At 31.4% G+C, this 12508-nt stretch overlaps 1 protein-coding gene across 1 annotated transcript in view; it reads left to right on the top strand.

Annotated features, from left to right (window-relative positions):
* Positions 1-12508, top strand: part of LOC147064640 (diacylglycerol lipase-beta-like) — a 72503-nt gene that overhangs the window by 1673 nt on the left and 58322 nt on the right. The window lies entirely within an intron of this gene.

Here is a 12508-nt window from a genome sequence, read left to right as displayed (position 1 = left end):
GATGGCAACGGGGGGATTAATTCTTAAATCGTGTAAAGATGACTAAAAACGTTACCCATTTACTTGAAAAAGAAAACATGTCAATGAATATATTATTATTATTAGTAATAGAACAATAAAGATAATATTAAATGGACGCATGTTGACTTTTTGTGAGAAATTATGTTTTGTTCTGCACGCGTTATTTGCACAATCTTCGCGTCGCGTAGTCACGATCGTTTTAGACCGTGCCCCAGCTGAAGTATAGCCTTAAAATAAGTTAGGTGTATTTTGGATTGCCTAATTAGTACACACGCTGTATTATTGTAGCATCCCACCACGGGTTAAGCAAACCTAATCATATAAAATAAGTGATATTATAATGGTCTATATATCTAAGAATAAATAGTATACAAAAAAATCCTTTGTTTTTATCTTATATTTGACAAAATTCTTCGAGCTCAGTTCCTTGATTTATATGATATTTATGTTCTGAAATAACTGAGGGGATATTGCAGTAGGACAATATAGTACACATAATGGTATCCCCTGGCTCCGTAACTAGCTAACCTTACCTTACCCTAGCTAACATTACATCTTTGCATTGCAATGTAAATTTCATTATGCGATGCATAAATTAGCAAACAATAAATTTACTCTTATAAGATTCTTTCGATTTTCTTATCGGATTTTCCAACTCGATCGTGCTATCGATTGATGATTGTTGAAGTGTTTGCTTTAGTCACAAATTATCTAGCTTGAAATAGATGGAGCCAAAATAACACATTGATGGTCTGCAAATAGTCGCTACACAAACACAAAGTAAACAAACCAGTAATAATACTTCATGCCTAAGTATATACGTAAGTATGCTATGAATTTTCATCGTAGTAACCGCCATTAATTACGTAAGTATAATTTATTTCACATTATTCAGGAAATCCTGAGCAAAAAAATGTATTTATTACACTTCATTTATACCTACGCTAATAATGAATTCAGAATGTGTTTTGTGAATGATTAATGATACCTGTACGTGCTGAGAATCCATTTCAATAAGTACCTACTTTGAAACGGTGTATATATCACCATTTCCGCTTTAAAATGGATCATAATATGGACAATTGGACATCCATAATTAATGTGGATTTAAAAAAAAAAAAAAACCATATTTATATTTGGATTACCTGCACGATTTTATCCCATAACCATAACCCATTGAATAAAATAGATCTTAATAAGTAGAATAACACCTGTGCCGATAGATCGTTTGGTCAATCGAAACCATTGAAATGTTGAAACAGTCCGTGATAGTTCCTAATTTTGTGATAAGTCTCATTTTTACAATAACAGCATATTAAAGAAAGTTATAGTATTTATATTTAAAAAAATCGGTACCTATGTAACAATATAAAAATGATCTTTTTAATGGTACAATCTGCTAAGATTTACGCCATGCGTTAATTTAACATTCCATGTTTAATAATATTTCCAGCGACTTCGCGGAATTCCTGTAGGTCGACATTCAATCTCTTGTTGATTTATTGATATTTTAATTATTTTTCGTCCTTGAGTTATACAATTTATACTCAAATGAAGCTAAGTAATTGTATAGTAAATAATTAAGTACACAAAAAATATTCATTTATTTATATATATATATATGATCTGCAGAAGCTTAGTTACTGTGACAGGTTTCTCAGCATTTTAGTATGACGAGGTTAGGATGATTGGTATAATATTATTATTATCAATAAAGTAAACATGCACTATAAGAGCTTGTCAACAAAATCATATAAAAATGCGTTGACGTATTTTTTTTAAATTACGGAAACCTATATATAAGAAAATTTATTAATTAGATGACCAATATATTTTTGTATTTGGATATACAGCGGTCGATAATATAATTTTAAATTGGAATCACAATCAGTAGGTATCATCATAAAAAGAAAATATGTTTTTCATTGATTTTTATTATTCATTTGTCGTATTCTTTGCCTCATTCATTACTGAGGATGGTAATCACTAAAATGTCTCCTTGCATCTAGACTTCTGATCCTGTTGGTTCGGTTATTGTTGATTCAATCGCTTTCTTGATAGATGTTGTCACCCTCCACCTGGAACACACCCTTGTAAACTCATCACTTTTCTCATTAGTCATCAAAAATAAAACCGTTTACATCATTCTCATCATTAGAGTTTCTATATTGTTATTGAATCCAATTATAGCAAATTGAATTGCACCAAATATATTACTAATATATAGGTAATAGATAAACACAATAGTTAAATGAAACAGAAACACTGTTTCGTACAAGAAAAGAAGATGTGTTTAACATAATAGGTAAACCTTTATTTCTGATGTGTATTTTGCGCGTTGAAGCATTCATATTAGTTATCCAAGAATCAATCTGAAGATGGGTTTATACATAAATAACTTAAATATTGTAGAATTCATAACAAACTTTGTTTTAAAACCATTATAATGGAGTTTTACTACGTAAACGGTAGTTCAATAATTAATATACTATTTTGATGATTAGTTTATAAAAATCCATTGCAATGTCTGTTTTGTCAGACACATGTCCAGTGAAAATAATATTAGTATAGCGCATATTATAAATTGACCAAAGTAAATACTTTTTTGATATCTTTGACCAAATCTGATTGTAGACTTGCAGAAATACATACTACAGTAGAACTTTTATATCTTGGCTAAAAGCGGATGTCGATGCAGTCGCGCAAAAAATATCGTCAGTGTTGTCATTATTGTAGGAGAAAAAAAAACACCCTAATGAGTTCATTTTTTAAATAATATTTTACTTATTATTAGTCAAATGTTAATCAAATTTACGTATCATCATAATATGAATATATCACGGGCTGTTAATGTTATTATTAGTAGGTATCTACGTAAGTACCTAGTCAATCTTTCTTTTGAATTTTTATTAAAGATATTAATTAGGTGCTTATATTATAAGCGGAGCATAAAGTTCGTGGAGGTTATATTAAAAAAACTTTTTACAAGAAATGGTATTTAGCCATTTGCCCATCTTCGTAGTCATATAATTTATTTAGTTATCTCACCAAACAAATGTTATTGCAGTGTGATTTGTGAACCCCGAGAGTTGAAACTGCATATTATTATGTCTGGTATAAGTTAAGTTAATTGAATAATGGGCATAAACAATACAATCTTATTAGCTCTATGTGTGTTATTACTGTTTTAGTCTACATATGATAATATCAGAAAATTCGAGTATTAGTAGGTACACCGATTTATTTTATGCATTGTCCTTTCACTATTTGGCGCCCTGTTCAATAATTCGGAGCAGGTATCTGAATCGTAAGCAGTAATCAAGGAGAGTGCCTAATTCTCTAGTTTAGCAGACCTACACATCTGTCCATGAAAAAAATATGCAAATGAATGTAACATCTGTCTCAACCCTACACAAATTTCCATACACAATCATTTATTTGATACTATTGCACCTGTAAAAATTGTAATAACATATTAAACTATTTCTTTTATTCAATGAATAATTTACAATATTTGAGAATTTAATATTATTTATATTGAACTAATATATAATTTGAAAACACCTCATTGGTCTGGACCAGCCATTCTTATCACACATAATCAGATGGTTGGAGCGGACCCTTTTTTGAGATGCTCCGCTCCAGCTCCACTCCGGGACCTAATACTTGCTCCAGTTCCGCTCCAGGGTCTGCTCCGCTCTGTGTAAGTTTTCATAGGTATTATAATATTATTATGTATATGAATTCTAAAAAAAATAAAAAATAAATAGTTTTCAAATGAGGTTTATTATTCGTCCTTTTCATTATTAATTTTATTAAACAAAACCGACAACAAATAGTCTTTCAATACAGACCCACAAACTTATCTAAAGAATGGATGGGGGAGCCGCTGTCGACATCTACCCAATTAAGACTCGCAACTGGACAGACCTGACATTCGAATGACGTTTTCAAAATGGCGTCCATACGGTAGTTCGCAGTTCCATTTTTCACCGTTCTTTAGATTAGTTTGTAGGACTGTATCTACATATTCAGTAAAAAAAGTGAGATTATTTATGACTCGGCAGTGTTGCCGTACCTATTTCAAATAATTCCAGTGTTGCAAAGTGTCAAATATAATATTTTCATTGGATTTTGGGACGAAACTTTAATATTAAAAAAAAAACATCTGGAGCAGTGGAGCACTATAAATTTTTGGTGGTCCGAATGTCCAGGCTCACATTGCTCCACTGCTCCGTGCTCCTGCTTCGAGCTCCGCTCCAACGCTTTGCACATAATACCGTTCAATATTTACGAAATCAGACATTGTCGTATCTATTTAGAAACATGAGTTTCTTCCACTTTATTAATTAAATTCTTAATTAATTAACGGTGAAAAAAGGATTTTGTGTACTCATTTTATATAGGTATATATTCAACTTTATCTCATACTGACATAGTACATCCCATTGCCCTCCTCCAAAATCCGTAATTCCAAGAATGCCAGATCTGTGCAGTTATCTATATACTTCCAGTGCCTACTTTAGTCGAACAAATTATCCTTCATTACAGGTGTTTTGCCCATACTTCTTGTCCGTTGTTTTGCCATGCGTGACTCGTCCACCCTGTGTTTCTAATAAAATTGGAGGGGTGTCCGTTTGTTCGTTCGTAATTTAAAAAATATTCACTTGCACAGCTTAATATGGACTATATTAATTTGTATTACCAATTTATTCTTCTTAATTTTTTAATTAAATCGAATCGATCTTCGGTATTATTACTGTATTGAAGATCGAGTCAATATAAAGATTACATTTTTTAATCGATATTTTTTAGAATTTAAACCTATGAACTATTGAAATAGCTTCACATTATGAACTTCAAAAGTACTAAATAAAAAAGTGACGAAAGACGGAGGTAGGCTGTTAAGATCCGCCAAAAATGGTACATACTAAACTTTGGAAGTCATACCTATTTGTTTTCGTTGAAATAAGACTACAATTTACAGATGATATTGGGTAGTTTTTAAATTAAATTAAACCGAGCCATAATAGTCAAAAAATACTCGTCTATACGTTTATAAAATGTCTAAAATTATGCAATTCAATCAAACATAACTTTGGATATTTTATAGATAGAATAATATTTTTATCAATTATAGTTTGGTTTAACCAATAATATTTATGTAATATGTATTCTTAATCCAACAAAAACAAATAAGTGTGAATGAAAAGGTTTGCACAATTTTGTCGTATCGCCCAAAATATACAAAAACTATTAAGGTTTTGGCGTTGGCAGGGGTTAATTCATTTTTAAAAATGAACCAATACCGTCTGCAGATTGTAGTTTTAGTTTAATAAAAACAAATACGTATGACTAACAAGGTGCACTATTTATGGCGGATCTTAACGGCCTACCTCCACCCTTCGCCACTGAAATAAACTGCATTTAAATGATAAAGTATCCATAAAATACGATGTACCTATCTATTAATAAGAATTAAGTGTTCACCACAGAACAGATTAAGAAGATTGAGATGCGAAAGCCAGTTGCCATTGTCCAATGACGGCGGTTTTAGTTTATGACTTAATGAAGACCAAGCCATTAAGCACAATAAATACAATACCAATAATGAATGCGCGTTGCGTTTACGTGACAAACTTTAATGCATATTAATATTGAAAATAACGTGTTCTCTAACACATGTTTTAGTTTATTTTATATTTGTGAATTTGTCCACACTCCAGAATCGTAAAATTAAATAATGTATTATCTTCATATTGCGGAAATCCATAGAAATCGGTGATTATCGTAGAACTTTGCACCTAATTCTTGCGCTGAATATAATATTATGTTTTAAATACATTTGAACGATTGACATATTATTCACACAAAAAGCATTTTTTCTTAATCTTTTAAAACTAGTATGTCTACTTACCTGTCTATTGGAAAATTTAAATCACTGTTTCGTAGTACCTATTTATGCAAGTAGGTCTTATAACTAACTTACTAACGTAGGTACAATACTTCAATTGTTATAGAAAATCAACAAACGATTATTGTTGATTGAAATTAATTCTTATGCAATGTGTATAATTTCTAGCACAGTCAATTTCCTATTATTTGCAAAGGGATATCCGTGTCATGTATTTCACAATAAACTGGTTTAAAGCAACGTTTACGTTGAAGTCAAGTAATGTAATTTATGTCACTATGTACCTATTTAAAAATTTTAACTACTAAACTATGATTGAACGACATTGTGTCGGAAGAAACCAACCCACACTTTGAAAAAATGAGTTTCCAAACAACACAGAGAGACAAAAAATCGTTATTCGTTGGGTATGTTATAAAAAATAATATAGCATGCAGAGTTTTTAATTTTATAGGAAATCCTTGATCGAATATTTTTTAAATAATTATTCGACGTACTTTCAAAGTGATGCTTCTAAAAAATTTCAAAAATTACCAAAAATATATTATATTTCACTGATAATTAATGTACTATATATATATCATACTGAATGGAGATAGATGTTGACATTATTCACTGATGGGTTATTTTTGCGGTTTTGTACATATTTTTTCATCCATTATAATTATATTGTAATAATGTTAATAATTATATACGTAGTTTATACTAATGAAAAATCGTTTTTTGTATCATTTATATTTTGAATCAATCATATTATTTAAGGTTACAAAATGTTCCACATTGTTAAGCTGGGATACAGTGGCGTGCGGTCAATATATGTTGTGGAGGCGGCGCATCTCTCAATTATCTAAGAATATTCATATAATCATATATTTAATATACCTATAAGACATAGTTTTAATCGTTATTTCCTAAAGTAGGTACCAACTTGTTTAATAAATGAAACCATTTATTTTGAAGAACCTCATCTCAGTAGTCAGCGCATAGCATTACTTTTTTTAAATACCGTTTTCGATCCTGTGTATAAGGTCCACAGAGTGAACATTGTATAAAAAGATTTTGGATTTTTACGCGAAATTACTACTTTCTCAACTTCTCGGTCACATTGCCAAATAACATTAGGATTTTTCCAGATCCGGTCCCTCGGCACCAGAAGTTCGACCATCGTATTATGTTTTAATACATAAATAAAATATCGTTGTTATACTAAGAGAACCTGGTAACTAAGTTTAAAATAAATTTAACGTATCTTCACATTAATTGGGCATTTACATTATAATAGTTACCGTCGTGAACTTTGACTAAACCACTTTACCATTATGTTATCTCAGAATTGTTTTTTGTTCAAATTAGTGATCTCTCTTTGCTCTTCAAATAATAATAATATATAATAGTATGTGTCTTATTAAAAAAGAAAAACCTTATAGAATTGTAGTTTTATTGTGGGATGGCTCCTTTCAACACAAGGCTGTCAAATGTATGTAATACGCAAAAGTTCTCTTACGTATCGAATTACTTGCGTATATTATAACTGGCATATTGACTGTTGTGTTGTGTACTTAAAAACCTACTGCTTTATGAACAGGTTTGGTTCTGAGTGGTTGGTCATGCACATAGCTTCTATAAGTTTAAAATACGATAATTTAGAGAAAAAATACGATGAATAATATAGGTACTAGTTATTCTGCGTCATAAATAATGATTTCTATTTAGGTATATATTTTAGTATGTTACTAATTTGAATCAGTTACTTAATTAGTTGTGTCCCCACTTCCTCAATACTATTTAATACAAATTTAGCCTTCGGTTTTCAGTTGTCGTTGCGTACTTGTATCGTTGTGGTTGGGTCTAGGGCAGTGGTTTCCAAACTTTATGTTACTACGTCTCCCTTTAAAAAAAAATTAATCTAGGCGCCTCCCCCCTTTTATTTCATTAAATAACACAGACACCTTTTTAAATATTCAACAATGTACTAATACAAAAATGAAAAAAAAAATATAAAATTAACAAGGTTTTACTACTTATATTATATTAATTTTTTAATTTATTTGTTTTTCATACGATGAATGTGCTTGTTTATTAGCACAATCAATTGCAATAGTAGTCAATCCAAATTCATCATCGTTCATTGACAAATGGATTCTATCATGGGCCCCACATCCTGAAGCGGGCCCACCTACTTATCGCTGAGGTTAAGGGCAATGTGGTGCTCTAATGTAGTGTTTCCTAAATTATACACGGGAGTTATCATTTAAGTATATCAATCATCATATATGTATCACATCAAATTGCAACGCACAACCACATATTTAAAATATTTAATAGACTTGACACAAAGCTGCAAAAATAAAATCATGTGAAAAGTGCATTAGCCAACTAACCAAGAACTCAGTAAATGGATTTTTGTTTGCTTCAATATATCTGGCGCAGAAATCATTAAAGTGGAAACATGGCGAACTTATTTTTTTGTAATTTTGATTTCCAAACCTCCAATTTTTTATGAATGCCTTCACTTTGTCTTTTTAAATCAGTGAAAGCATTAGTGGTCCTTGTATTCATTTATTCACTCATTTTTTTTTTATTTCAACCAAATATACAAGTTTAACAACAAAATTATCGTTCCTAAACAAATTTGCCTCAAATTTAAACATGATTTGACCCTTTTATTTCATTTTTTCACGAGATAGCCAGCGCGCTTCACAATATCATAGAAGTGAGGTATTATAAAATTAGTCTCCATATTTTCAGACAGGTTTGCAAACAACCCTTTATGGGACTGTTTTATTTATGTAATTTATAACTAGGGGCCGTTTTATAAACTATGAATTTGCAAACTTCAAACCTGTGGCAATATGATTAATTGTGTTAAACTTTTCGCGCCTCCCAGTTTGGAAATCGCTGGTCTAGGGCTATTCGGCGCCGGGACAACTGTGCTACGTAATCGAAAATAAGCTTTCGTGAATTATAGGTAAGTACTTTAAAAATATATATTTAATACTTATATATTATTATTTACAACTTGGTGAGAATTTAAATATGCACACGTAAATTTAATAATAATTTAATTGTGATTAGGTATGTTTAAGTTCCAACGAGAAGAGAGTTCTTCTATTTTTATATAAAGCGTCAGGCATAATAATTCTCTATCTGTAATAAGATTATTATATTATTAAGAGCAAAATGAATTAAAATTACAGAGTAGTAGATAGAAACTTCTCGTCTACTTTCTGTATCAAATCGTAAAGAACGCATATTTATTTCATTCGACAGCGCGGCGCCCACTTGTCCTGGCGCCCAGTTGTCCCAGTGCCTTGTGATTCTTGTACCAAAAAGCTTCTTCGAGTTAAATATTTAGTTGTGAGGGTAATAGAGTCCATATAATTTTGTTAATCAGGCACCTGGCACAGAATAATGATATGAGGGGGGGGGGGTGGGATAAAACAAAATTATCTATAGTAATTTATTATTGATTTTTTAAGGGGCGGGGTTAGCAGGTGCCATTAACGTCCGCTTTTCCAGGTGCGTATCCCATACCCAAACACTCACCGTAGTAGCGTACTCAGCACAATAAATAGTACTATCATCGTCAATCATAATTCAATGCCATGGCCTGAATTATTAACCCGGCATAACATCGGCATATTGCATGGTGCCAGTAATTTTATGGGGGATATTATTTGCTTTCGTGGTTGTTCTCCAACAAACCCCTAATTTGCCTGCTTCATACTGGTGGCTTATATATACTGAAGTACACAAAAATTAAGACAGAATGGAAAATAATGATATGTCTCAAATACTACCTACGTATTGAAGAGATTTTTTTAATATTAATAATATTTATGTTTTTAATATGACAGTGTTATACCTACCCCGTTTACACGTGCATGGATTTACTGTTGACAGTAATAACATGTATTATCATGCAGTTGGCAAGATTGCATGCATGAATCAAAAAAGTTTGGAAGCTTCTGAATTTTCATGCGACAGTAGGAATTTTTCAATCTGCGCCTACTTAGAAGAACGATAGTGGCGAACCTGCCGGCAAAAAAAACGAACTACGAACGAATTTTCAAGCTGATCGATTTTCACTACCTGTCAATTAGTGCGAAATAATACCATTAGATGACAACATCGCGTCTCACTCACTCTTAAAGAATGAATTGGAAAGACAGTCAGCACTTTTACGTTTAAGCTGTTATTGTCACGATAGTTTAAAATACGCACTATTGCCGCCATTAAATCCATGCACGTGTACATGCGCTATTATAAGTAATAAAACGTATAATACCTATTATGCTAATAAGTAACGTGACACAAAAAACGAAAGATATTTACTTTTACAATGCTTATTATTTTTTGCTAGACTTGACATAGTAATTATTTTACAACGTTTTTCTTAGCTCATATTCTTATTTGTCCGGTGGTTCTTTGTCCAGTAAAAATCTTGCAATCGATTTTTAGCTAACTTCCCGACTAGCTAGATATTTGAAACTTTTTAGAATATATCAGAACACGACGCCAATGCATTTTTTTAATACTTTTAGGCATCTTTAAGTAGAATTGATTTCATTTTCAGTTAATTCTGTTTTGTATGAAAAGTTATTTCGACACCATTATTGGTTGCTAGGGGTCTGGGGTCCTAGCAACTAAATTATTAATATATACGTCCGTTACTATGGAAATCAATATGACATGTCAACTACAATTTTTTTTGATCGTTTAAGATAGTCAAGTCAAGTTTATATGATTCAACAGAAAATTTAAAAACGTTGTATATTAAAAGTTATTTTTATCTTGTAATTATTTTAAATGTTATAAAATCATAACGCTGGCTGGCTGATACGATCAGCCTTGATTTATAATACCTATGTACTTAATAAACACTTAATAATTTTATAAATTTATCACTTTTAATTACGTTTTAGAATTTCCTTTATTCAACAACTAAATCTTTGTCATCGAAGTCTCTCAAGTTTTTTTCTGCATCAACTATCAAAAATAATTAATACAATAATTTTCGCGGTGTGTTCTTAATCTTTAATAAATATTAATTATTTTTATCGTAGAACTTTGGTCGGATGATGATATAAAAAAAATGATGTTGTAACCCATATTAATATTGTAAAAATATCAACTTTGCACATACGTGATAATTGCCACCGGACTTCTTAGTATTTTATCAATTTTACAGAGTTGTACAATTAAGTGCAAGTAATTCACAATCTTTACAATCTTACAGAAATATTTAAAATTCCCGATATGGAACAAATCTGGTATTTAATAAAATCGAAACGAATAGAAAAAGTACAAGTCTCTGTTAAGTTTGTCTATCTGCTTATCGTTATATTTGTACTTATTTTCCGTTCAGAAACGAATAATACACAAGATTTAAGAATGTAAAATTCTAATTATTGAACATACATAATTGGGAACATACATGGGCGCGAAACTTGAGAGATGCTGGTTCGATTCCAGCTGGGTGTCGTATTTAAAAAAAAAAAGTGTTTTCAAAATTATGTATGTTCAATAATTAATGTAATTTATGTGTAAATGCGAATTGAAGCAAGCGAATGTTCATCTGTCAGTCGAGAAGAAAATGTATTGTTATTAAAACTCATGGTAGAAAATGCTTGTTCACAAAGAAATGTGCTTCCAATGCGACTATCATCGTTACTTATTTACTGTTCTATTCTTCATTAAAAATTCGTACTTCATCTGCAATTTTACGCATCTCGATATATTAGTTTCTGACAATAATAGTTAGCGTTACTAACTCGAGTTGCGTCAATAATTGGGACACTGCGCATTTCTTGTGTTCATGTCAAATTTATTATTAATCCAATTATGTTAGTATGGTCAACCATTTCCTAGAACAGCCGGTTGCCAACCACTGCCTTAAGAGATGATAATTTGATTATTCAAAAGAATCATTCCTCAATAATTAGCAATTCGGCAAAATCGGAATTACGGTACCGCTAATCGTCATTTCCACTGCGAACTCTTCCTCTTTTCCGGCCACATGTTCCATGCCTTGATACAACACGCATTAATTATAGCGAATTAACACTTGGCTTGCAGGGTATTGATGAGTTGGTGGCTGTAGGCAATGTTGGTGTCCTGTTCTGTCATCTTCACCGTGCCGTCTTTTAGATCTGCCGCATGGAAATATTGAAAGCATTATTATGATTATTTTGTATCCCCATTCTTATATATCTGGTCCGAATCCGAGGACCCCCTCCCCATATGTATGTGCCTGACCATATTCGAGTATCTACCTTACTTATTAATGTACCACACATTTCTACGTCTCAGATATTTAAAAATACTGTAAAATATAATTGGTAGAAAGTTGCGGTTTTTTGATATACCTAAACAAAACCACGATAATGTGGTTTGGTTCTTCAGAATAACATTACCATTATAAGTAGTGAACAGATATCTATCTACGGCTGTAATAGGCACTTATGTTGAGTCACGTAGTTCGAATCTTGTTACATGCAGCACCTAGCTGCCTGCAAGCCTTAAAGGTACTTATCCCTCTGCATCATTTTGAGCTATGGTTTACTTTTAATG

Source organism: Rhyacophila brunnea, unplaced genomic scaffold (genome assembly GCF_057557595.1).
Source record: "Rhyacophila brunnea isolate RB1 unplaced genomic scaffold, BYU_Rbru_1.0 scaffold_7, whole genome shotgun sequence".
Classification (NCBI taxonomy): domain Eukaryota; kingdom Metazoa; phylum Arthropoda; class Insecta; order Trichoptera; family Rhyacophilidae; genus Rhyacophila; species Rhyacophila brunnea.
Note: the sequence above shows the minus strand (reverse complement) of the source record. Positions and strands in the feature narration are given on the sequence as shown.